Source organism: Electrophorus electricus, unplaced genomic scaffold (genome assembly GCF_041902795.1).
Source record: "Electrophorus electricus isolate QZ-2024a unplaced genomic scaffold, ASM4190279v1 Scaffold54, whole genome shotgun sequence".
NCBI classification, from domain to species: domain Eukaryota; kingdom Metazoa; phylum Chordata; class Actinopteri; order Gymnotiformes; family Gymnotidae; genus Electrophorus; species Electrophorus electricus.
The window spans coordinates 456,933-479,948 of NW_027658772.1; the positions used below are offsets into that span (position 1 = coordinate 456,933).

The 23,016-nt window shown below is 40.3% G+C and overlaps 1 non-coding gene across 1 annotated transcript; it reads left to right on the forward strand.

Moving 5' to 3' along the window:
- The first annotated feature begins 6,417 nt into the window (after positions 1-6,417).
- Positions 6,418-6,489, forward strand: trnae-uuc (transfer RNA glutamic acid (anticodon UUC)). The gene has a single exon. It is a non-coding gene; the product is annotated as a tRNA-Glu (tRNA).
- Positions 6,490-23,016: the final 16,527 nt, after the last annotated feature.

Consider the following 23,016-nt stretch of genomic DNA (forward strand, 5'->3'; position numbering starts at 1 on the left):
ATGTAAAACAAACAAACAAAAAACCCACCAACAGTATTTTTTTTTTCCTGTAACTGACAAAGATTGCATATGCTAAATGTATGTGTCCTAAATATATTCTAAATACATTTACATTAGTGTTTTTAATTAATTTCTCGAACATTTGTTGAAATGCATTTGTAATTTATATTCAGAGACATTCAGTGTACTTAAGTACAAGCATTCAATTAGCATCACTGTTCACCATAGCTGTTTTTCCATTTTTTGTGGCTTTTGTCCATTGCCACAGTATGGCTTTAAATCATTTGTCTTGGTTCTACTTTACTTACTATGGCTGATTGAGTTCTCTCGGTAGTGAAGTCCTTCTTCATTAAACGCTTTGGTCTAGTAACTGTTTAAAAAGTAACAGAAAATGTCTTATTAGCGTTGTATAGATACTTAGAACACTGCTACGTAGATCTCTCTCTCTCAGACAGACACACACACACACACAGTTCATCCAAGAAGTCATCCTCTATTCTGGAAGGGTTCTGGGCTCGTGTTTTTTCGTTTTTCTTTTTCCCATATTTACCAAATATCCCGTGCTTTTCCTTTTCATATTTCTCAGAAGGAACATGTTCCTTGCGTCTTGGATTGCAATTGTAACTACCGCACTGACCCATAATAAATTTAGTGTACCCGTTATCTGTGATCTGTAGTCTAAAAATGGGTCACAGAAATTGTTCATTTGAAAAATCTGTTCTTTGACTACATCATATTCGCTTAATTGATGCGGCTGCATTATGACATCACACGCCACCCACTGAAATAAAAGCTGAGGATGTCATTGCAGAGGTAGGAGGAGCCAGAGTAGAATATTACAGAATATTACATTGCTTGAATAGTGGCTCTGTCTGCCCTGGGGGTATTATTGAAACCCAAAGGCTGAAAGGATGGGGAGAGAGAGAGAGAGAGAGCGAGCGAGCGAGCATGTGTGAACATATTCTTGTCACGGTACGCCCCCCCCCCCCCAAACGTCTCCCCGTGTGTGTTTGCTTGTGTGTGTGTGTGTGTGTTCATCCGTGTGGCCATGCTCCCTTGTGTTTCACGGCTGCCCTTCATTGTGTTGTTATTGTTTGCGTATATAAGTCCTTTGTGTAAACGTTAACGTTGTCAGTGTTTGATCCCACGATAGCCTTAGTGCTACGTTGTCTTCCATGTCTCTAAATAAACATCGTTATATGCATCATTGCTCCTCTTTTGTATCCTGCCAAGCCTCCCTGTGTTACAATGATGGTAAAATTGGATAAAATACTAGATCATAGATTGCAGTCTGAAGTACTTTTGACCTGCTGAGAGTTAGCCTGATTTGACTTAGCCTGTTCCTAACCTTTGTTTAGTATGTTGCATAAAAGCTCATGGAAATATTTCAGATGTAATATACATGTAACTGACCTAGTAGAGCAAAATTACAGAATTGTAAGGAGGAAGTGACGTTCTTGGGGCATATCATTAAAGGGGAAAATACACACAAGCTGTCTCAAAACCGACCACAAGCCATAATTTCGCTACCTAAACCATAGTGGCATACTCCCCTCTTACTGTTTTAGTCCCACACGCATTACATCGAATACTGCAGGACCAAAGAGTGTCACACTTATCAGCCCAGTGGTAGCTGAGATACCACACCACCCTCTTAGATATGCCTAATATAACTGTCAAAAGGTGTATAACACTGAACCCAGCTACACTCCTTCCTAGGGAGGAGGATGGAGATCCACAAGACTGCACAGCAGTCTTAGCTGAAGTATATATACCGCGGGTTGATCTCTTTGAAGAAGCCATAAGTAACCCAGACCTATGCCTCTATGTGGATGGGTCAGCATGCAGGGACGACACAGGGGTCAATAGGGAAGCATACGCGGTAGTAACAGATCATGAAATACTTAAAACAGAAGTATTACCATCCTCCTATTCAGCGCAGGCTGCTGAACTAGTAGCACTGACGGAAGCATGCAAACTAGCTGCAGACAAAACTGTTAATGATTTTGGAGCCATATGGAAACATAGGCAATTCCTGACAAGCTCGGGTAAATATATTAGACATCACCATCTTGCTAGAAGCCATTTCGCTGCCAAAGACAATTGCAGTTGTTAAGTGTGCAGCTCACAGGACTACAGAAGACCAAATCAGCAAGGGGAATACTTTTGCAGATAGAGTAGCAAAGGCAGCTGCAACTAAAACCGCTGTGCAAGCAATACAGGAAACCGCTGCTACCCCGCAGGCCACATTATGGGAAATTCAGTCAGGGGCTACCGCCACTGAAGGCACCAGGTGGAGACAACTAGAACCTCCTGTTAACAACCCACGCTGCTGTCAAAATAGAAGGACGAGGAACCTGGGTACATCACACACACCGTAAGAAGGCTCCGACACCAGCCCCAACTCCAAGCAGCAGCACCCAAACAGACTAGGTCAGAACTGTGTTGAGTAGGGTGTTAAAGGCAAGGCCTACCCTTTCGACACTCGGAACCGTCAAGAGACGGTAGAGAAAATCAGACACAGCTAACGCAGTCAGAACATAGACTGAATATTAATATGGATGAAGAATCCCATGACTTATGAGAAGACTTGTTACCATTTCAGGGTCCCAACGCCACTGAAGCAGAATGATTAGCAGCTAAATGCCAACAAAATACAGCGTGTATGTCAGCCATTGTGCATGCCCAACATATCGAGCAAGAGTACCTGGTGTGCCAGCACACCAGTGTTCCAAGGACTGTAATCCCTCTGAAAAACGCAGACGTAGGAGAAGTGAATATGACAATCTCTATGTGCCAGGTTATTAACCAGACCTCAAACTGTCCCAGTCCCACTAACCCCGCACCACCGAAAATGATGCTGCATGTGGCAGCTAGTAAGGGTGAGATATTTGTATAGCAGATGAAGCAGCAGGTGCCGGAAGTCTGGTCCAGATGCATCGATTATGTGCAGGTGCACAGCAATGGCACTTGCAGTGACTCCAATAGCAGTTCCCTGTGGAATTGCTCCATGACAACCCTGCAGGGGTATTGGAATGTAATGTGGGTCGGTGGTTCGGTGGCCTATGGTGAATTGCCACAGAACTGGACTGGTTGTTGTTATCCAGCTGTAGTGCGCCCAAGGACGCAGGTGTATACACTTCCCCATGCCAAGCAGCACAGGGTGAGGAGAGACATAACCAGCACAGACTATTGTGGTAGAATTCTGAGGGACCCATGGACCACTCCGGGTGAAACCATTGGTTGGTCCCTTTTCCTGGGCGGTGGCACAGTAGCAGCCCTGCAAAAGATCAATGGCTTAGCTTATCAGTTACTGCAAGTAGTTAATGACACCTTAGCAGCAATAGGTGCCTTAAAGATAGAACAACAAGTGATAAGGGCAGCAGTGCTTCAACATAGAATGGTATTAAATCTCCTAACCATGAAGGAAGGAGGAGTGTGCAAAATGATTAACACTTCCTGCTGTTTTTACATTCCAGATCTCAGCGCTAATATTACTGATTATATGAATCTTATGTGATCTGCCTTCACTCCGCAGCCTACAGTTCCAGTAGCGGCTGTAGCGTTGCCCATTCTGCTACTCATTCTTCTTCTTTTTCTTCTTCTTCTGTGTTTACCTCCTTTTTTGTCATTGCGTGTCAGACGTCTTTCTAGTGTGTTCACCATGCCAGCGCTCAGCGGCCATGCCAATGACCAACCCCAGCTCAGTGAAGACATTCTGCTCCCCAAGATGGGCGGTGCTGGTGATCCACATGAAGACATCGTAGTGCTATTTGCTGAATAAATGTGTGATAATGTGTGATATAGAATAAAGGGGGGAAATGTTGTGGGAATTTACCTTACTTCATTTTGTGGAAATTTACTTTGCTTTATTTTACTTTGCTTTATGTTTCTATAGTCACAGCATAACAGTCTGCAGATAAGCATGTGAGTCAGGTACACCAGCTGCTCACATACCGTTCTAACCATAGACATAGAAGAAGCCTTCAGCGCTCAGGCTAACCAAAACATGAATTAGCCGATACTCTGTAGGAGTTGTTTTTCTTTTTTTTCTCTTTCTTCTGTTCTCTGTATAAGGGGAGGGGGACCGTACTGCGCGTCAGTCCTTTTACTCTGTTATACAGGGGACAGAACTCAATAAAATTTTACTCTTTACTAAACAATGCATAAAGCTGTCTGTGTTTGATGTGCTCTCATTTTCCCACCACATCCATTTAGCAGTACTTCTGAATAACCGAAATGGCTTAAAACAGCTGAGGGGATATTTGAAACTGAGTGATAAGATGTTCAGCAATTTATATATCATAATACAAGGCAGGAAATTAAATTTGGCTGAACTGCACAACAGTAGCTGGCATGAAAAGTATGTCGTAGAGAGAGTAACAAAAAACTCAACCTCTCACCTCGCGCTCTGAAATGTCTCCGTCACTGTCTGTAGTGTCCTCTAGGATACTGCTGCCCTCACTAAAGTGTGTCACCCTGAGCGGGTCAAACATCTCTTGAACATAATGGAAAATCAGCTTCAAGTGCTGCACTGAGCAAGAGTGCACTGTAAATGGCCAGATATAAATGGCAATGTCAGTAGTAAATTTATATATGCAGTCATGGAACAGGTCCTATCTGTAGAGCACAGCTTTAAGGTGCATATTATGATGTGCTCTTACCAATCATCCTCCTGGCTGTGTCTTGCTCTTTTGGCCAAATGTTTCTCTTCCAAAGCAGACAGACCAGACTTGCTGCATATTACTCCGTGCACTATAAACAAACCACATGTATAATGCCTTGTAAACAATGGAACAAGGGAAATTTGAATTGTGACTACTCTGTTAAAGGGGCGGATAAGGCAACCCACCCAAACCCCCCCGAAAGCTGTTCTGTTATCTCTAATTGCTATGCAATAGTCCTGTGATTAACTCAAAGGCTGGAGAAGTTTCACCTTTCTCTACTTGAATCCTGAAGGCTGTTCGGTTCTGTCGCCCACAATCCATCCTGTGTAATTAAACATTCACATCATAACTCGACCCCGTGCAATAGGGCAAACTCACTCGGATGGGGGAAAGGATTACAGACTACCTGTACTGCTGACGCAACTCTGCGGCCATTCCAACAACATCCACATCCGCTTTGAAATACAAAAAAAAACATATTTATCTTCCACTCCACTCAAGGATGGCCACACTTGGAATTTCCCTTGGCACATTTAAAACATTGTGTGAGCCAGATAGCTTCTGTTTTCAACCTTCCAATGCTCTGAGTATTAGTGTTCCATGCATATGAGATGCTTCAACACGTCCATGCGTGTTGTAAAGAAACACAGTGTAAGCAGTATTAATGAAAGTGCATCTCTACCTCAAACTCACCAGTGTAACAATTACAGTTTGTGAAATCTAATTTTAAATGGCGATCAGCCTTCTTAACAAATCTCCAATAACAAATAAGCAGAACTCACCTTGTTAAGTGTTTGTGTGTGTGTGTGTGTGTGTGTGTGTGTGTGTGTGTGTAGTTTTAAGCATAGCAAGGCCCTTCAGGGTTGCCAGGTGGAGCCTTCCTGAAGACCCTGATACTGAAACAGCATTAAAAGCTGCAATGGCACTGTAGTTGTATTTATCTGCACTAATACAGCTTTGAACTATTGCACTCTTACATACAGTAAGTTTCTGTGTACCGGTGTACATTTCTGTGTACCTTTAGTAAATAAAGGGATTCTATTCTAATATTACAAGTGTTAGAAGTGCTGAAACTCCAAACAGTGAAGAAACCAGTGGAGCTTAATGACTGGTCAGATGAAGAGAGTGAAGTGAGGAGTTTCCTTCAGTGTCTGCCATGTCCCAGCTGAGGTGAGTGTGAAGCTTTTATTAGTACTATAGGAGTTGTGTTTAACTTTGAAACTGATGGTGTCACAGCCATTTGTGGCCGAGAGTCTAGAAGAGCATAATTGGCTGTACTCTTAGGGAGAGAGGGAGTGGCATACGCTCTCTCCCCTGTCAATTACAGAGACACCGTGCAATCAAGGGCGTCTATAAGTTCACGCGTCAGAAGGGGGAGGAAAAGACTATTTTCTGAGTACTTAGAATAACATTCCGTATTTGTTGGAGAACATTTTCTAGAGTGTTTTCATGTAGAGAGAGAAATGAGTGGCTAAAATGTCAGAAGCTTTAAGGAGACAAATGGGGAATACTATAACAGCTCTTTCCATGTGTTAGTGACACCAGCGTTCCCTCTTTTCCCAGATGGTAAAAAAGAGCCCTGACTCTTGCAAACTTCATTTTTTTGTAGAACAAAGAGAAAGATAAATAACTCGCTTTATGGCCTTTTTCCACTCATGCATACCAAGTCCAGTATGCATCCAAACATTGTCAGAATAGTAGGAGTGCAGACTTTGAAAAATGGTCTTGTCATGTAAACTCAGCAGCTTTGTCCCTGGTTGTCTAGTGGTTAGGATTCGGCGCTTTCACCGCCGCGGCCCGGGTTCGATTCCCGATCAGGGAAAAACCTCTTTTTATGCTCATATAAAACGACAGATTCTGCATTAAAACATAAAGTTTGTGTGAGTTGGAGTTGAGCCGACAGCCTAAGGATGACAGTTTTAACTTCTACTCTACCAACTGAGTTATTGAAAGCGACATGCAAGTAATCCCACATGTCCAAACACCAGTATGTTGGCAAGAAACACAGCCAGTTTTGGATGTTTCAATTGTTAAGTTCATTTGACACAAAGAAGAAAGATCGCATTGTATAAGTTGTTCAGCTACAAACAGATATATCTTTTGATGACATTTGGAATCATACTGGACTTTGTGTACATGAATGGAGAAAGGCCATAAATGGTTAGAATAACATTCAGTGCTTTTGGAGAAAAGTTTCGAGAGTTTTGTCATGTAGTGAGAGAAATGAGTGGCTGAAATATCAGGCATTAAAAGTGCAATTTGCACTCATGGAAAGAAAATTGCTTTCATGTGGACCGCATTGAGATATCGATCTGCCTGTGGAACATAACACCTCTTAAGAGGTTAGATTTGTGCTCTCAAGCTGCGATGGTGGTTTTCTCATGGCTTCTAAAAGAAGAGGCTGTGGTCAGGGTGGAGTGAGTCTTTGATAACCAAGATTGTTGTTGTTTTGGCCTTCGAATAGACAATGGCATTACCCAGTGTCAGGTCTTTCTCAGTAAACTGCAGAGAATGATATAGAGGGCAAGAAATGGTCAAGCAAAGTTTTATTGGGTGTGTGTCTGTAAAAAACACTACAGCTCTCTGATACATTTTTGGTTCAAGATTTAATCATCATGCAAATGATTGTGATTAATGCTTTGTCTGTTTAATTCAAATATTATACTATAAACCTAATATTTTAATAGGGTTGGCAACTTTCTAGATCCGATTACTACATGTGTGTGAAGTACAGGTGCTGTAGCTATACGGTATACAATTGTCCACAGTAGCCTAATTATAATATATACAACAAAAAATGCATCTAAAATAAACACCAGAAACCTGGACTAAGGGTGATGTACATAAGTGCATTAAATCTAGGTAGGACTGCTCAATAGGTAGGATAACAGCAGAACAATTGTCCCACCATATAAGCAAAATGAGAGCCTGCTAAGGCCGCCAAGAGGGTGCCAAAGACCATGTATTTATTTCTATTTGTTTTTTACCGATGTTATGTCAGTGGCAGCTCAGATTTCTGCATAGGGCCCCACACAGGCTTGGGCCAGCCCTGGTATCACGGTGTCGTGCACTGGAAAACCATCAAGCCTGTTGACTATGCTACCAGTGTTGTTGATGTAACTGTGCAAATAAACTGCAAACACAATTACTTTTAGAAGTATCATCCAGTTTGTTTTCACAATTGCCAAAATGTAATGAATCACAGCCAGTGTTCTAAAACAGAGCTGGAATGTATTCCTGGTTGATGCGCCCTGTTTCTGGTTCCAAAAAAAAAAAAAAAAAATTGGTGGATGAATTTTCAATGAAAGTGCTTCACTCAGCAGCCATTAATGATTCTTATATCCAGTATGAATAAATTTAAATTCCTATCCTTGTATCAGGTGCAGCAATTATGTGTAACAATTGTGAAGCAAAAAAGCAAAAGCAAAATTGTAATATAACAATATAGGTAATATAGAACTTGATCTAATGATATTAATTAGGCTATGCAAATAGCACAACTACTTCGTAGGCTTTTTGAAAGTTTGATCATGATCAAAGATCATGATCTTTGTTTTCTAAGTGTGTTTCCAAATTGCCTTTGACTGCTGTATGCCTAATTGCGGCATTTAACACCTCATTTCGTCTCTAATTTTTGACATGTACTCTTGACATAAGTCTTGCATAAGTGGAAAGTCGATCAGCCCCCGTTTAAAAATGATAAGCTTTTACTGTCATGTTAATAACATCACGCACACGCACGCATAATGCTTCGACTGTCCTACACTTTAAATATCTTTTGCACATTATGGAGGGTGAGCATAGTTACCAGTTCCCTTCATGCAAAAGGGTTGTCTTAGGTTACTGTAAAGTCTAATGCACATTTGGAATTATTAAAAGTAGTTTATAATCAATACGAAATTTTACTGGGAGCCAAAGTAAAGTAGCTAAGATATGATTGATGTGATCAAATTTTCTAGCTCTATTAAAAACTATGGCTGCTGCATTTTGAACTCGCTAGGCACTTTAGGCACTTAATAGCACAGCTAGATAGTAAGGGATTACAGTAGTCCAATATTGAAGCAATAAATGCATGGACTACCTTTTCTGTATTATGTGTGGAGAGCATGCTCCTAATCTTTGAAATGTTTCTAAGGTGGAGAAAGGGGGTCCTAGAAACATTATTTATTTACGTGAGCTTCGAACGAGAGACTGGGATCCATAACTCCAAGATCTTTAACTGTTAGAGAAGATGTGATTGGGAAACCATTGAGGTTCATTGAGTAATTAGAGAGTGGAGACCTAGCTGACTCTGGGCTTAATAGAAACACCTCTGAATGTCTCTGAATGTTAGAAATTAATTAAAAATACTAATGTCAATGTATTTACAACGCATGTATTTAGGACGTAATTTTTTCAATCACAACAAAATATGTTGTTGTATTTTTTGCATTATGCTTACTACAGAATTAACAGTCAACTGTTCAGTGACTTTGCATGCAGAGTTGTAACACTGCTTATTACTAGAACTGTGGCTAGAATCAAAATCAACGCTAGTGTCGTTCCTAAATCCCCAATCAGCTAGTCGTAAAGTTAACATTCAAATAGAAAATAAAGATGCAGACTTCAGAATTAGTTAAAGAGAATAGCTGAGAGAATAGAATAAATTATCCGTTACTACCCCTGTCTTTTATCATCCCTCCATCCCTCCATCCCATGCCATCTTCCTCTATTATTTGCTTTTCTATTTTGTTCTGGTATCTCCTTATCTCTTTTTAAAAAAAACATTGGCCAAAAGACTAACGAAAACACTGACATACTTAAGACCTTTAATATTTTTTTAAAATATAACATTAAAAGGAGAATGTTACTTATTTCACCCTGACTGTCCACTTATATATCTGTTTTGAGTATGATTTTCCTTGTTCAAGTGAAAACAGTAACAAATGTAGCATGTCACAAATATATACATGACTATGTATGAAAAATGAAAGACATCAACATGAAACACTGGAGCTGATTTCAGTTAAGCACCTAATTATGGAAACTATAAAGACTAACATTGTCATAAAAATGTTGTGAAAGTTAATGCTTAGAAGATTACAAGTGGCTAAGACATACCTTGTTATAGGCTGTGCTTACTGATGTACACCAGGTGGACATAGTGTCAAAGCAGAGGGTCTGATGGAGCAGGTGGAACATCAACATTTAAAACAAAAATGAACTGCTTGTATTTAGTGAACTAAATAAAGCATAAGCGTCCTATGCATGGCATACAGATCCCTATAAGCTTTGATAAAATCCATCCTCATGTAAAAGATGTATTGTCCCAATCATAGTAAGTGAAAACTATGACATAAAAAACTTTCTTTACCTAATATAAGCAGGCAATTATCTTTTAATTTGACCTACCCCAGTAAATCACGGTACCTAAGTTGATGAATAACAGGAATAATCACAAACTTCTAATGAAGCAAAGTAATATATAATTACAATTATAAAGGACTAATTTGGTTTGTCTCCCCCAAAGCCATTAGAATGTTCTTTATATAACAGGTGAAAATGACCTACACCAATGTGATATACAAACCAATCCTGCTTTTATTACACAGAAGAGCTGAGCAATTATGGGGAGGCACCCTAAAAAGTTGAGGGTGGAATTACCTGTCAATAAACAAAGTACAGAATAGATAAGCAAAACTATTCTGTTGCATCATCTTTGAAATGACTCTGCAAGGAAAATGTTGATATGAATAAATGCTTGTATTCCTTTCTGATACAAGTCAAAAAATATCTTTAAAGTGGGTCAAACATGAGAACTATGTGCATTCCTTCACAAACATATACAAATCAATGAAAAAATCTCCCCTAATATGTTTATATACACAAGTGTCTGTGGGAGCCCCAAAGCTATATTATGCATTCAAATAACAAAATATATATCACAGTCCCTACAAAAAATGAAAGTAAAAAAGCAAACAAACAACAAAAAGGGGAAAATCATAAATGAAAATATCCCAAAAATAATATACTAATGTCATGTTTGTAAGCAGCCCTGCTTTCCTGCTTCCTAAAATGATGACATATTTTAGGTACTCAGGCCACTGGAAACAAAAATATACACAACAGTTCTTCCACACATTTAGAGGAACCTGATTTTTTTGTTAGATAAATATGTGTCAGTTATGACCGTTAAAAAGACCTGAACAAAAAAAATGTTTGGATTTTTATTTCCTGTCACCTTTCATCACGGGCAACATAAAAATTCACACTACTGCAATATCGCTAACATGTTACTGGCATGCGAATAAGACACCTGAGCACAGAGAGAAACCCAGTGTTATGAGTACAGTTGACATTGGAACTAGCTAGATAGCTCATATTAAGACACTTCTTTGGAGAACACGTGCTAAAGTGTTTTCCCCACAATCTATATGCATAATTTATTTGCCAACTGTGACCAGAGAGAGAACATACCTTACTCACAGCCTAGGACATGCATGGATTTTGATGAGGACTGCATATGCCTGGGATCAATTCAAACACGTCATGACGATGATATAAAACCTGATGAAACAAGCTTGACAAGCAGCAGTTCCGTATTTCCGTGAAAGTATCAAGCACAGATGAAGACGTTTCTATGGTTATCTCGGTTTTATAAATATTAGCCTATAGAGTTGGGCTTAGTACGTGAATAAAAGATGGAATTAAACATGCATAAATTACGGTGTCCTGGAAAACCCATCGTGCTGCAAATACACAAAGCATATTCATCAAAGTGGTAACACACTTTAGAAATGCGGTGCAAATTTAGAAAACGCATACAACTTCAGGAACAAATCCTGTCACAACACAACGGAAGTGCAGTTTCCGGAGGACACGGAAAGGGGTGGACTTCTATGAGATTAGCGTGAAGTCTATTGGAAGTAGTGACAACTGAGTAAAAAGGGTTGTTTTTTTTCCAGTTACCACGGTGTTATCAAGGGTAGGTATGTGATACAGAATGGAAGACTGACCTATTCATGCTCTGCATTCTTGCATATTTATTTATACATAAGGCAGCCTTAAAAAACATGGGATGGAAATCCCATTTAACAAAATATGCACTGTTTTACAGTCAGAGTGAAATAAGTAACATTCTCCTTTTAATATATATATTTTAAATGTTAAAATTCTTAACTATGTCAGTTAAGCTGCCAAAAATGCCCCTTTTGAAATTTGTATTTCTAATGTCACAAGAACACTTTATTGACCTATCTCTGCCTATTCAGCCTATAGAGGTTTAGCACACCCACTTAAATTGCCTTTCTCAGGCATTTCAGCTCTGAGTACCTTTTGAATGAAGCACAATACAGGGCAGCCAATCATAAAGGAGCTCATTTATCTTACATCCGTCTCAAAGGTGCAGTAGCAACAGGTGCCTGTTGAATTCCAAGCGATATCTATAGAGGTTGGAAATTGGTTGTGTAAAAAAAAAAAAAAAACAGGCTGAAAACGAGTCGTTTCCGCTCTGTGAATTGGGAGAAAGGGACAGTGTGTGGAAGCCCAACCCCAGTCATATAGGTTTGCTTCTAACAGTACCATTACCATCACCCACTCTGGTGCACTAGTTTGAGTGTATTAGAACTAGTAGCAATGCTGAAGCATTACATGTATCTATAACACATATTCTGACCATGATGAAGTGATAGGTTTGTTAAGGCAAACTGTGTATGCAATACATGTTGCTTAGGTCACTTGCTCCAATTGTACACAACTCTAAAGCTACACAACTGTACATTAGTTAAAGTCTACACAGTGTCAGTCATGTGAAGTACAACTGAAAGTTCCCCTGTTGTATTCTTCCAACAATCAAGTTCTGCGTAAGTGGGGGCAAAATAATATGACCTTCACATCAAAGAACATTTTAAACAAATGGACTGTATGTACATCTTTTTTCTAATGTTACAAATGGAGTCTAAAGTTATATCTCTTGCTCTATAGCACTTGGTCAAACCTTTCCTTTAGATTCCTTTTGTACACACTACAGACTGTGACCTCGAGATGCTTGAATGAATGTTGAACATTCACACTTGTGTATGAGTGCCGATTGTTAGCTAATGCATCATGATGAGCCTATCCTTTTTGAGTTACTTACTGAGATCATTCTCATAGCAAGTTCATTACACCTTGTGTACTCGATGTAGTGCGGTGAGCAGTTTCAATCTTAGTTACAATCTTAGTTATCAAAGACTCACTCCACCGACCAAAGCCTCTTCTCTTAGACAACATGACAAAACCATCGCAGCTTGAGAGCAAAAATCGAGCCTCGTAAGAGGTGTTATGTTCCATAGGCAGATTGACATCTTAATGCGATACACATGAATTTTCTTTGCATACATGTACATTGCACTTGTAATGTTTCTGATATTGCTTCTCTCCTGAATAGCTCAGTCAGTAGAGCATCAGACTTTTAATCTGTGGTCCCTGTTCAAGTGAAAATATTGTTCTTTGCCACTAAAGTGCGCTTGATAAGTTTCTTGAAATACCTCTAGATCAACCTCAGTCAAGGGACAGGACCCTGTTGCCTTGAGCCTTGCCGATTAAACTGACATTTCACATCCGTTTCCCCCAGCTGTGATGCTGTGCATTGGCTGTCATCCCAGGTTAGGCTAGCTAGTTCTGATGGCAAGCTTGAAATATCAAAATCCTTCCTACTTAAAAAAAAAAAAAATCACTTCTGAGCCTATTTTGAGTTAATTACTGAGATCATTCTCACAGCAAGTTCATTAGACCTTGTTCACTCATTGTAGTTCGGTGAGCAATTTCTATATTGGATGAGAGAAGGAGCAGACTTGTTCAAGTCACAGAATCCATTCAAACTTAAACAACAGGAGCTTGTCAGTGGAGGGTATACTTGCTCACACCTTTCTTTTCAATTCCTGTTGCATAAGGGAATAAGGGACAAGGGAAGTCATTTTGGAACAAACCTGTGAGGCAACTGTCTTTGAGGCAAAGTGTCTGTATCCAGGGAAGAACATGTGCATGTTCAAGTGCTTGCCCTGTACTTCATTCTCTGAAGTTTACTGAGAAAGACCTGACAGCAGTTGAACACGTTTGGTTGTTGTCTGCTACCTTGTCTCTGTCTCTCTCTGTGTTCGCATGATAGGCACCACTGCATGCCATGCACCAGGCCTCCTTTCTTGTGAGGCTGTCCCTCATGACATCTATGGAGTGCATAATTGAAGACTAAGTGAAAGGATTCCCTTAAGATCTGAATACCTTTGGTTGTTGTCGTACATCGTCTCTGTCTCTCTCTCTCTATGTGTTAAATGCAGACTGCTCAGGTCATGGTGTTGACAGCTTCTAGTATTTTCACTAGATCCAAAGCAGTGTCAAACCTGTTTTTACATTTAAATGTTTTCACTTGGTTTTACATTTTAATGTTAACAAAATAAGAAACAATACACATTATAAATGTTAGATAGCTACATATTTGTACTTCTTGTACAAACTAAGAAAATAATAGAACACTAATTTAGTTCTGTGACATATTGACACCTGAGCAAGACATGAATGAGGGATAAAAAGGCAGGATATTAGTCACACAAAGCACTGCCAAAAAGTTTTAAAAACACAGATGTGGGGAAGCTCATGAAGACAGGTTCAGCTTTAGTCCACAGTATGCTAAATGGGAAACACTGGAGGATGGTACATGAGGGGTTTAAATAGGGAGAGAGTTAATTAGAAGCAGGTGATCGTGATGGTTGATAAGTGTGTGATTGTGAACCGAGCAGTGGTCGTGGTAGGTGATTTGTGCGGATATGTGTGTACGTGTCTGTGTGTGCGTTCCTGGTTCGGTGCGGACCAGAACCTGACAACTTGTTTCCACTTGATATCAGAATTAGTTGAAGAGAATAGCTGGTCCTGTCCTTTATTGCAACTTAAATATAAACATGCTTTTGAGGGACCCTCTGGAGAATGTCTGAGGGGTACACAAGAGTTTAATTCTTATAAACTTTTTCAAGGGCAATTATGTAAACAACCCTCCTTTTTTTCCATATTGTTCTTTGAAGTTTCCACCATTATGCTCAAATTACACATGACATTATAAAAGCTAGTCACCTATGAACCTGCGGGCTTATATAGAAGGGAAAATAAACTATGGACTATTTGTGCTCTGCATTCTTGCGTATTTATTTATGCTAGGCTGTACATAATGCAGCCTTAAAAACATAGGATAAAAATCCCCATGTAACACAATTCAGGTTCTGTCTAAATACATGGCTAGCTAGCTAGTTATTTAACAATCCCATTTAGAACATATATCGTCGTGAATGTCCTGAACAAAACACGCTGTACCTAATCCCCATAAATGACATATCTCTCACTGAATAAAAACTTGTATGCTTCAACAGTATACAGTGGTAGAAATGGTGATCACCTTTAAAAGGATTTCTTACTGTAGGCCTATTATAAACAACATGGAGGAAATTAAAATAAAAATACTTGAGTCAGGTGTCTGTTGAATTCCGAGCGATATATATATAGAGGTTGGAAATTGGTTGTCTAAAAATGAATTGTGATTGTTAAGTCACATAGATGTAAGTGGACATGAAGGGAAAAAATAGTGTGGGTGCCAAGTATGGTGATTGTATTTTTAAAGCTGTAGGAAATGTTACATTCAGAATGTTTGTGAGACAAAAAAAAAAAAAAGATATAATTACTATCCATGGTATAATTGACTGTGTTGCAGACAACATAGGCAGGGATTAGACTGAAAAATGTCAGAGTATTTTTAATGTTCTTTATTGCTGTCATCAGAGGTTATGCAGCCATATCCTCCCGAGCAAGTACGGCTTCTAATCCTAACAGTTTGGCCGCCTGCAGACACAAATAAAGTGTTGAGCAATATTTAATTACATCTACTTGAAATGCATATTTAATTGCATTGTTAGTATTTATGGAAAACAAGTGTTAGGATTGCTCTGCTCCATTGCAGACTTTCTCACTCTAGCAACTGTGGATTCCATCTCCTCAATCAGTTGGCCCATATCATATTCACAGGAACCATATTCCATCTTTATAAAAGAATTCAGTTTCACCTCCAACTATGAAGAGAAACAGTGTTAAGCAATATTTAATTACATCTACTTGAAATGCATAGTTCATAGCATTGTGAGAATTTATGGAAAACAAGCGTTAGGATTGCTCTGCTCCACTGCAGACTTTCTCACTTTAGCAAACACGGCTTCCAGGTCCTCAATACACTTATCCCTCTCGCTGACATTCATATCTTTAGGTTCCACCTGTAGATATGAGTAGAAATATTGTTGAACAGTATTTAAATACATTTAATTGAAATATGACTTTAATTACATTTTGATACATTTGTAATTTATAATTTGTATTGGACTGGAAAGGAAACAAATACAATTTTTATCGCATAGCCATAATCACATAGCCTGCAGGCCTAATGATGTAAAAATGTGCCCCCAAACATCAAATGTTCAGCAGAAATAACAGGACCTGACACACTAAGGTACCGTAGACCCATTCAAATTGTGCTATTGGAATAATAAATTCCAATGCATTCAGTCATTTTAGCTAGTGTTGATTTTGATTCTCGCCACAATTATACTAATAATCAGTGTTACAACTCAGCATGCAAAGTCACCGAACAGTCGACTGTTAATTCTATAGTAAGGAGAATGTAAAACAAACAAACAAAAAACCCACCAACAGTATTTTTTTTTTTCCTGTAACTGACAAAGATTGCATATGCTAAATGTATGTGTCCTAAATATATTCTAAATACATTTACATTAGTGTTTTTAATTAATTTCTCGAACATTTGTTGAAATGCATTTGTAATTTATATTCAGAGACATTCAGTGTACTTAAGTACAAGCATTCAATTAGCATCACTGTTCACCATAGCTGTTTTTCCATTTTTTGTGGCTTTTGTCCATTGCCACAGTATGGCTTTAAATCATTTGTCTTGGTTCTACTTTACTTACTATGGCTGATTGAGTTCTCTGAGTAGTGAAGTCCTTCTTCATTAAACGCTTTGGTCTAGTATCTGTTTAAAAAGTAACAGAAAATGTCTTATTAGCGTTGTATAGATACTTAGAACACTGCTACGTAGATCTCTCTCTCTCAGACAGACACACACACACACACACACAGTTCATCCAAGAAGTCATCCTCTATTCTGGAAGGGTTCTGGGCTCGTGTTTTTTCGTTTTTCTTTTTCCCATATTTACCAAATATCCCGTGCTTTTCCTTTTCATATTTCTCAGAAGGAACATGTTCCTTGCGTCTTGGATTGCAATTGTAACTACCGCACTGACCCATAATAAATTTAGTGTACCCGTTATCTGTGATCTGTAGTCTAAAAATGGGTCACAGAAATTGTTCATTTGAAAAATCTGTTCTTTGACTACATCATATTCGCTTAATTGATGCGGCTGCATTATGACATCACACGCCACCCACTGAAATAAAAGCTGAGGATGTCATTGCAGAGGTAGGAGGAGCCAGAGTAGAATATTACAGAATATTACATTGCTTGAATAGTGGCTCTGTCTGCCCTGGGGGTATTATTGAAACCCAAAGGCTGAAAGGATGGGGAGAGAGAGAGAGAGAGAGCGAGCGAGCGAGCATGTGTGAACATATTCTTGTCACGGTACGCCCCCCCCCCCCAAACGTCTCCCCGTGTGTGTTTGCTTGTGTGTGTGTGTGTGTGTTCATCCGTGTGGCCATGCTCCCTTGTGTTTCACGGCTGCCCTTCATTGTGTTGTTATTGTTTGCGTATATAAGTCCTTTGTGTAAACGTTAACGTTGTCAGTGTTTGATCCCACGATAGCCTTAGTGCTACGTTGTCTTCCATGTCTCTAAATAAACATCGTTATATGCATCATTGCTCCTCTTTTGTATCCTGCCAAGCCTCCCTGTGTTACAATTATGATAAAATTGGATAAAATACTAGATCATAGATTGCAGTCTGAAGTACTTTTGACCTGCTGAGAGTTAGCCTGATTTGACTTAGCCTGTTCCTAACCTTTGTTTAGTATGTTGCATAAAAGCTCATGGAAATATTTCAGATGTAATATACATGTAACTGACCTAGTAGAGCAAAATTACAGAATTGTAAGGAGGAAGTGACGTTCTTGGGGCATATCATTAAAGGGGGAAATACACACAAGCTGTCTCAAAACCGACCACAAGCCATAATTTCGCTACCTAAACCATAGTGGCATACTCCCCTCTTACTGTTTTAGTCCCACACGCATTACATCGAATACTGCAGGACCAAAGAGTGTCACACTTATCAGCCCAGTGGTAGCTGAGATACCACACCACCCTCTTAGATATGCCTAATATAACTGTCAAAAGGTGTATAACACTGAACCCAGCTACACTCCTTCCTAGGGAGGAGGATGGAGATCCACAAGTATATATACCGCGGGTTGATCTCTTTGAAGAAGCCATAAGTAACCCAGACCTATGCCTCTATGTGGATGGGTCAGCATGCAGGGACGACACAGGGGTCAATAGGGAAGCATACGCGGTAGTAACAGATCATGAAATACTTAAAACAGAAGTATTACCATCCTCCTATTCAGCGCAGGCTGCTGAACTAGTAGCACTGACGGAAGCATGCAAACTAGCTGCAGACAAAACTGTTAATGATTTTGGAGCCATATGGAAACATAGGCAATTCCTGACAAGCTCGGGTAAATATATTAGACATCACCATCTTGCTAGAAGCCATTTCGCTGCCAAAGACAATTGCAGTTGTTAAGTGTGCAGCTCACAGGACTACAGAAGACCAAATCAGCAAGGGGAATACTTTTGCAGATAGAGTAGCAAAGGCAGCTGCAATTAAAACCGCTGTGCAAGCAATACAGGAAACCGCTGCTACCCCGCAGGCCACATAACGGGAAATTCAGTCAGGGGCTACCGCCACTGAAGGCACCAGGTGGAGACAACTAGAACCTCCTGTTAACAACCCACGCTGCTGTCAAAATAGAAGGACGAGGAACCTGGGTACATCACACACACCGTAAGAAGGCTCCGACACCAGCCCCAACTCCAAGCAGCAGCACCCAAACAGACTAGGTCGGAACTGTGTTGAGTAGGGTGTTAAAGGCAAGGCCTACCCTTTCGACACTCGGAACCGTCAAGAGACGGTAGAGAAAATCAGACACAGCTAACACAGTCAGAACATAGACTGAATATTAATATGGATGAAGAATCCCATGACTTATGAGAAGACTTGTTACCATTTCAGGGTCCCAACGCCACTGAAGCAGAATGATTAGCAGCTAAATGCCAACAAAATACAGCGTGTATGTCAGCCATTGTGCATGCCCAACATATCGAGCAAGAGTACCTGGTGTGCCAGCACACCAGTGTTCCAAGGACTGTAATCCCTCTGAAAAACGCAGACGTAGGAGAAGTGAATATGACAATCTCTATGTGCCAGGTTATTAACCAGACCTCAAACTGTCCCAGTCCCACTAACCCCGCACCACCGAAAATGATGCTGCATGTGGCAGCTAGTAAGGGTGAGATATTTGTATAGCAGATGAAGCAGCAGGTGCCGGAAGTCTGGTCCAGATGCATCGATTATGTGCAGGTGCACAGCAATGGCACTTGCAGTGACTCCAATAGCAGTTCCCTGTGGAATTGCTCCATGACAACCCTGCAGGGGTATTGGAATGTAATGTGGGTCGGTGGTTCGGTGGCCTATGGTGAATTGCCACAGAACTGGACTGGTTGTTGTTATCCAGCTGTAGTGCGCCCAAGGACGCAGGTGTATACACTTCCCCATGCCAAGCAGCACAGGGTGAGGAGAGACATAACCAGCACAGACTATTGTGGTAGAATTCTGAGGGACCCATGGACCACTCCGGGTGAAACCATTGGTTGGTCCCTTTTCCTGGGCGGTGGCACAGTAGCAGCCCTGCAAAAGATCAATGGCTTAGCTTATCAGTTACTGCAAGTAGTTAATGACACCTTAGCAGCAATAGGTGCCTTAAAGATAGAACAACAAGTGATAAGGGCAGCAGTGCTTCAACATAGAATGGTATTAAATCTCCTAACCATGAAGGAAGGAGGAGTGTGCAAAATGATTAACACTTCCTGCTGTTTTTACATTCCAGATCTCAGCGCTAATATTACTGATTATATGAATCTTATGTGATCTGCCTTCACTCCGCAGCCTACAGTTCCAGTAGCGGCTGTAGCGTTGCCCATTCTGCTACTCATTCTTCTTCTTTTTCTTCTTCTTCTGTGTTTACCTCCTTTTTTGTCATTGCGTGTCAGACGTCTTTCTAGTGTGTTCACCATGCCAGCGCTCAGCGGCCATGCCAATGACCAACCCCAGCTCTTTGAAGACATTCTGCTCCGCAAGATGGGCGGAGCTGGTGATCCACATGAAGACATCGTAGTGCTATTTGCTGAATAAATGTGTGATAATGTGTGATATAGGGGGGAAATGTTGTGGAAATGTACCTTACTTCATTTTGTGGAAATTTATTTTGCTTTATTTTACTTTGCTTTATGTTTCTATAGTCACAGCATAACAGTCTGCAGATAAGCATGTGAGTCAGGTACACCAGCTGCTCACATACCGTTCTAACCATAGCGATAGAAGAAGCCTTCAGCGCTCAGGCTAACCAAAACATGAATTAGCTGATACTCTGTAGGAGTCGTTTTTCTTTTTTTTCTCTTTCTTCTGTTCTCTGTATAAGGGGAGGGGGACCGTACTGCGCGTCAGTCCTCTTACTCTGTTATACAGGGGACAGAACTCAATAAAATTTTACTCTTTACTACTCAATGCATAAAGCTGTCTGTGTTTGATGTGCTCTCATTTTCCCACCACATCCATTTAGCAGTACTTCTGAATAACCGAAATGGCTTAAAACAGCTGAGGGGATGTTTGAAACTGAGTGATAAGATGTTCAGCAATTTATATATGATAATACAAGGCAGTAAATTAAATTTGGCTGAACTGGACAATAGTACCTGGCATGAAAAGTATGTCGTAGAGAGAGTAACAAAAAACTCAACCTCTCACCTCGCGCTCTGAGATGTCTCCGTCACTGTCTGTAGTGTCCTCTAGGATACTGCTGCCCTCACTAAAGTGTGTCACCCTGACCGGGTCAAACATCTCTTGAACATAATAACTACACAATGGAAAATCAGCTTCAAGTGCTGCACTGAGCAAGAGTGCACTGTAAATGGCCAGATATAAATGGCAATGTCAGTAGTAAATTTATATATGCAGTCATGGAACAGGACCTAGCTGTAGAGCACAGCTTTAAGGTGCATATTATGATGTGCTCTTAGCAATCATCCTCCTGGCTGTGTCTTGCTCTTTTGGCCAAATGTTTCTCTTCCAAAGCAGACAGACCAGACTTGCTGCATATTACTCCGTGCACTATAAATAAACCACATGTATAATGCCTTGTAAACAATGGAACAAGGGAAATTTGAATTGTGACTACTCTGTTAAAGGGGCGGATAAGGCAACCCACCCAAACCCCCCCGAAAGCTGTTCTGTTATCTCTAATTGCTATGCAATAGTCCTGTGATTAACTCAAAGGCTGGAGAAGTTTCACCTTTCTCTACTTGAATCCTGAAGGCTGTTCGGTTCTGTCGCCCACAATCCATCCTGTGTAATTAAACATTCACATCATAACTCGACCCCGTGCAATAGGGCAAACTCACTCGGATGGGGGAAAGGATCACAGACTACCTGTACTGCTGCCGCAACTCTACGGCCATTCCAACAACATCCACATACATTCCAGCAACATCCTATTATAAGACACAGTGGGCTTAAGTACACCCATTTAATAGCATGTTGGACCTTCTTTGGCCTCCAGAACTGCAGCAATTCTTTCTGGCATAGTTTCCACTATGTGCTGAAAATACTCTGCAGGAATCTTGGTCCAATCTTCATAGGATATTTTCTCTCAAATTACATGGAGGGACTGACATGTTCTAAACTGCCTGTTATACTCTTACAGCCGCTTTGAAATACAAAAAAAACATATTTATCTTCCACTCCACTCAAGGATGGCCACACTTGGAATTTCCCTTGGCACATTTAAAACATTGTGTGAGCCAGATAGCTTCTGTTTTCAACCTCTGAGTATTAGTGTTCCATGCTTATGAGATGCTTCAACACGTCCATGCGTGTTGTAAAGAAACAAAGTGTAAGCAGTATTAATGAAAGTGCATCTCTACCTCAAACTCACCAGTGTAACAATTACAGTTTGTGAAACCTAATTTTAAATGGCGATCAGCCTTCATAACAAATCTCCAATAACAAATAAGCAGAACTCACCTTGTTAAGTGTTTGTGTTTGTTTGTGTGTGTGTGTGTGTGTGTGTGTGTGTGTGTGTGTGTGTGTGTGTGTGTGTGTGTGCAGTTTTAAGCATAGCAAGGCACTTCAGGGTTGCCAGGTGGAGCCTTCCTGAAGACCCTGATACTGAAACAGCATTAAAAGCTGCAATGGCACTGTAGTTGTATTTATCTGCACTAATACAGCTTTGAACTATTGCACTCTTACATACAGTAAGTTTCTGTGTACCGGTGTACATTTCTGTGTACCTTTAGTAAATAAAGGGATTCTATTCTAATATTACAAGTGCTAGAAGTGCTGAAACTCCAAACAGTGAAGAAACCAGTGGAGCTTAATGACTGGTCAGATGAAGAGAGTGAAGTGAGGAGTTTCCTTCAGTGTCTGCCATGTCCCAGCTGAGGTGAGTGTGAAGCTTTTATTAGTACTATAGGAGTTTTGTTTAACTTTGAAACTGATGGTGTCACAGCCATTTGTGGCCGGGAGTCTAGAAGAGCATAATTGGCTGTACTCTTAGGGAGAGAGGGAGTGGCATACGCTCTCTCCCCTGTCAATTACAGAGACACCGTGCAATCAAGGGCGTCTATAAGTTCACGCGTCAGAAGGGGGAGGAAAAGACTATTTTCTGAGTACTTAGAATAACATTCCGTATTTTTTGGAGAAAGTTTTCTAGAGTGTTTTCATGTAGAGAGAGAAATGAGTGGCTAAAATGTCAGAAACATTAAGGAGACAAATGGGGAATACTATAACAGCTCTTTCCATGTGTTAGTGACACCAGCGTTCCCTCTTTTCCCAGATGGTAAAAAAGAGCCCTGACTCTTGCAAACTTCATTTTTTTGTAGAACAAAGAGAAAGATAAATAACTCGCTTTATGGCCTTTTTCCACTCATGCATACCAAGTCCACTATGCATCCAAACATTGTCAGAATAGTAGGAGTGCAGACTTTGAAAAATGATCTTGTCATGTAAACTCAGTAGCTTTGTCCCTGGTTGTCTAGTGGTTAGGATTCGACG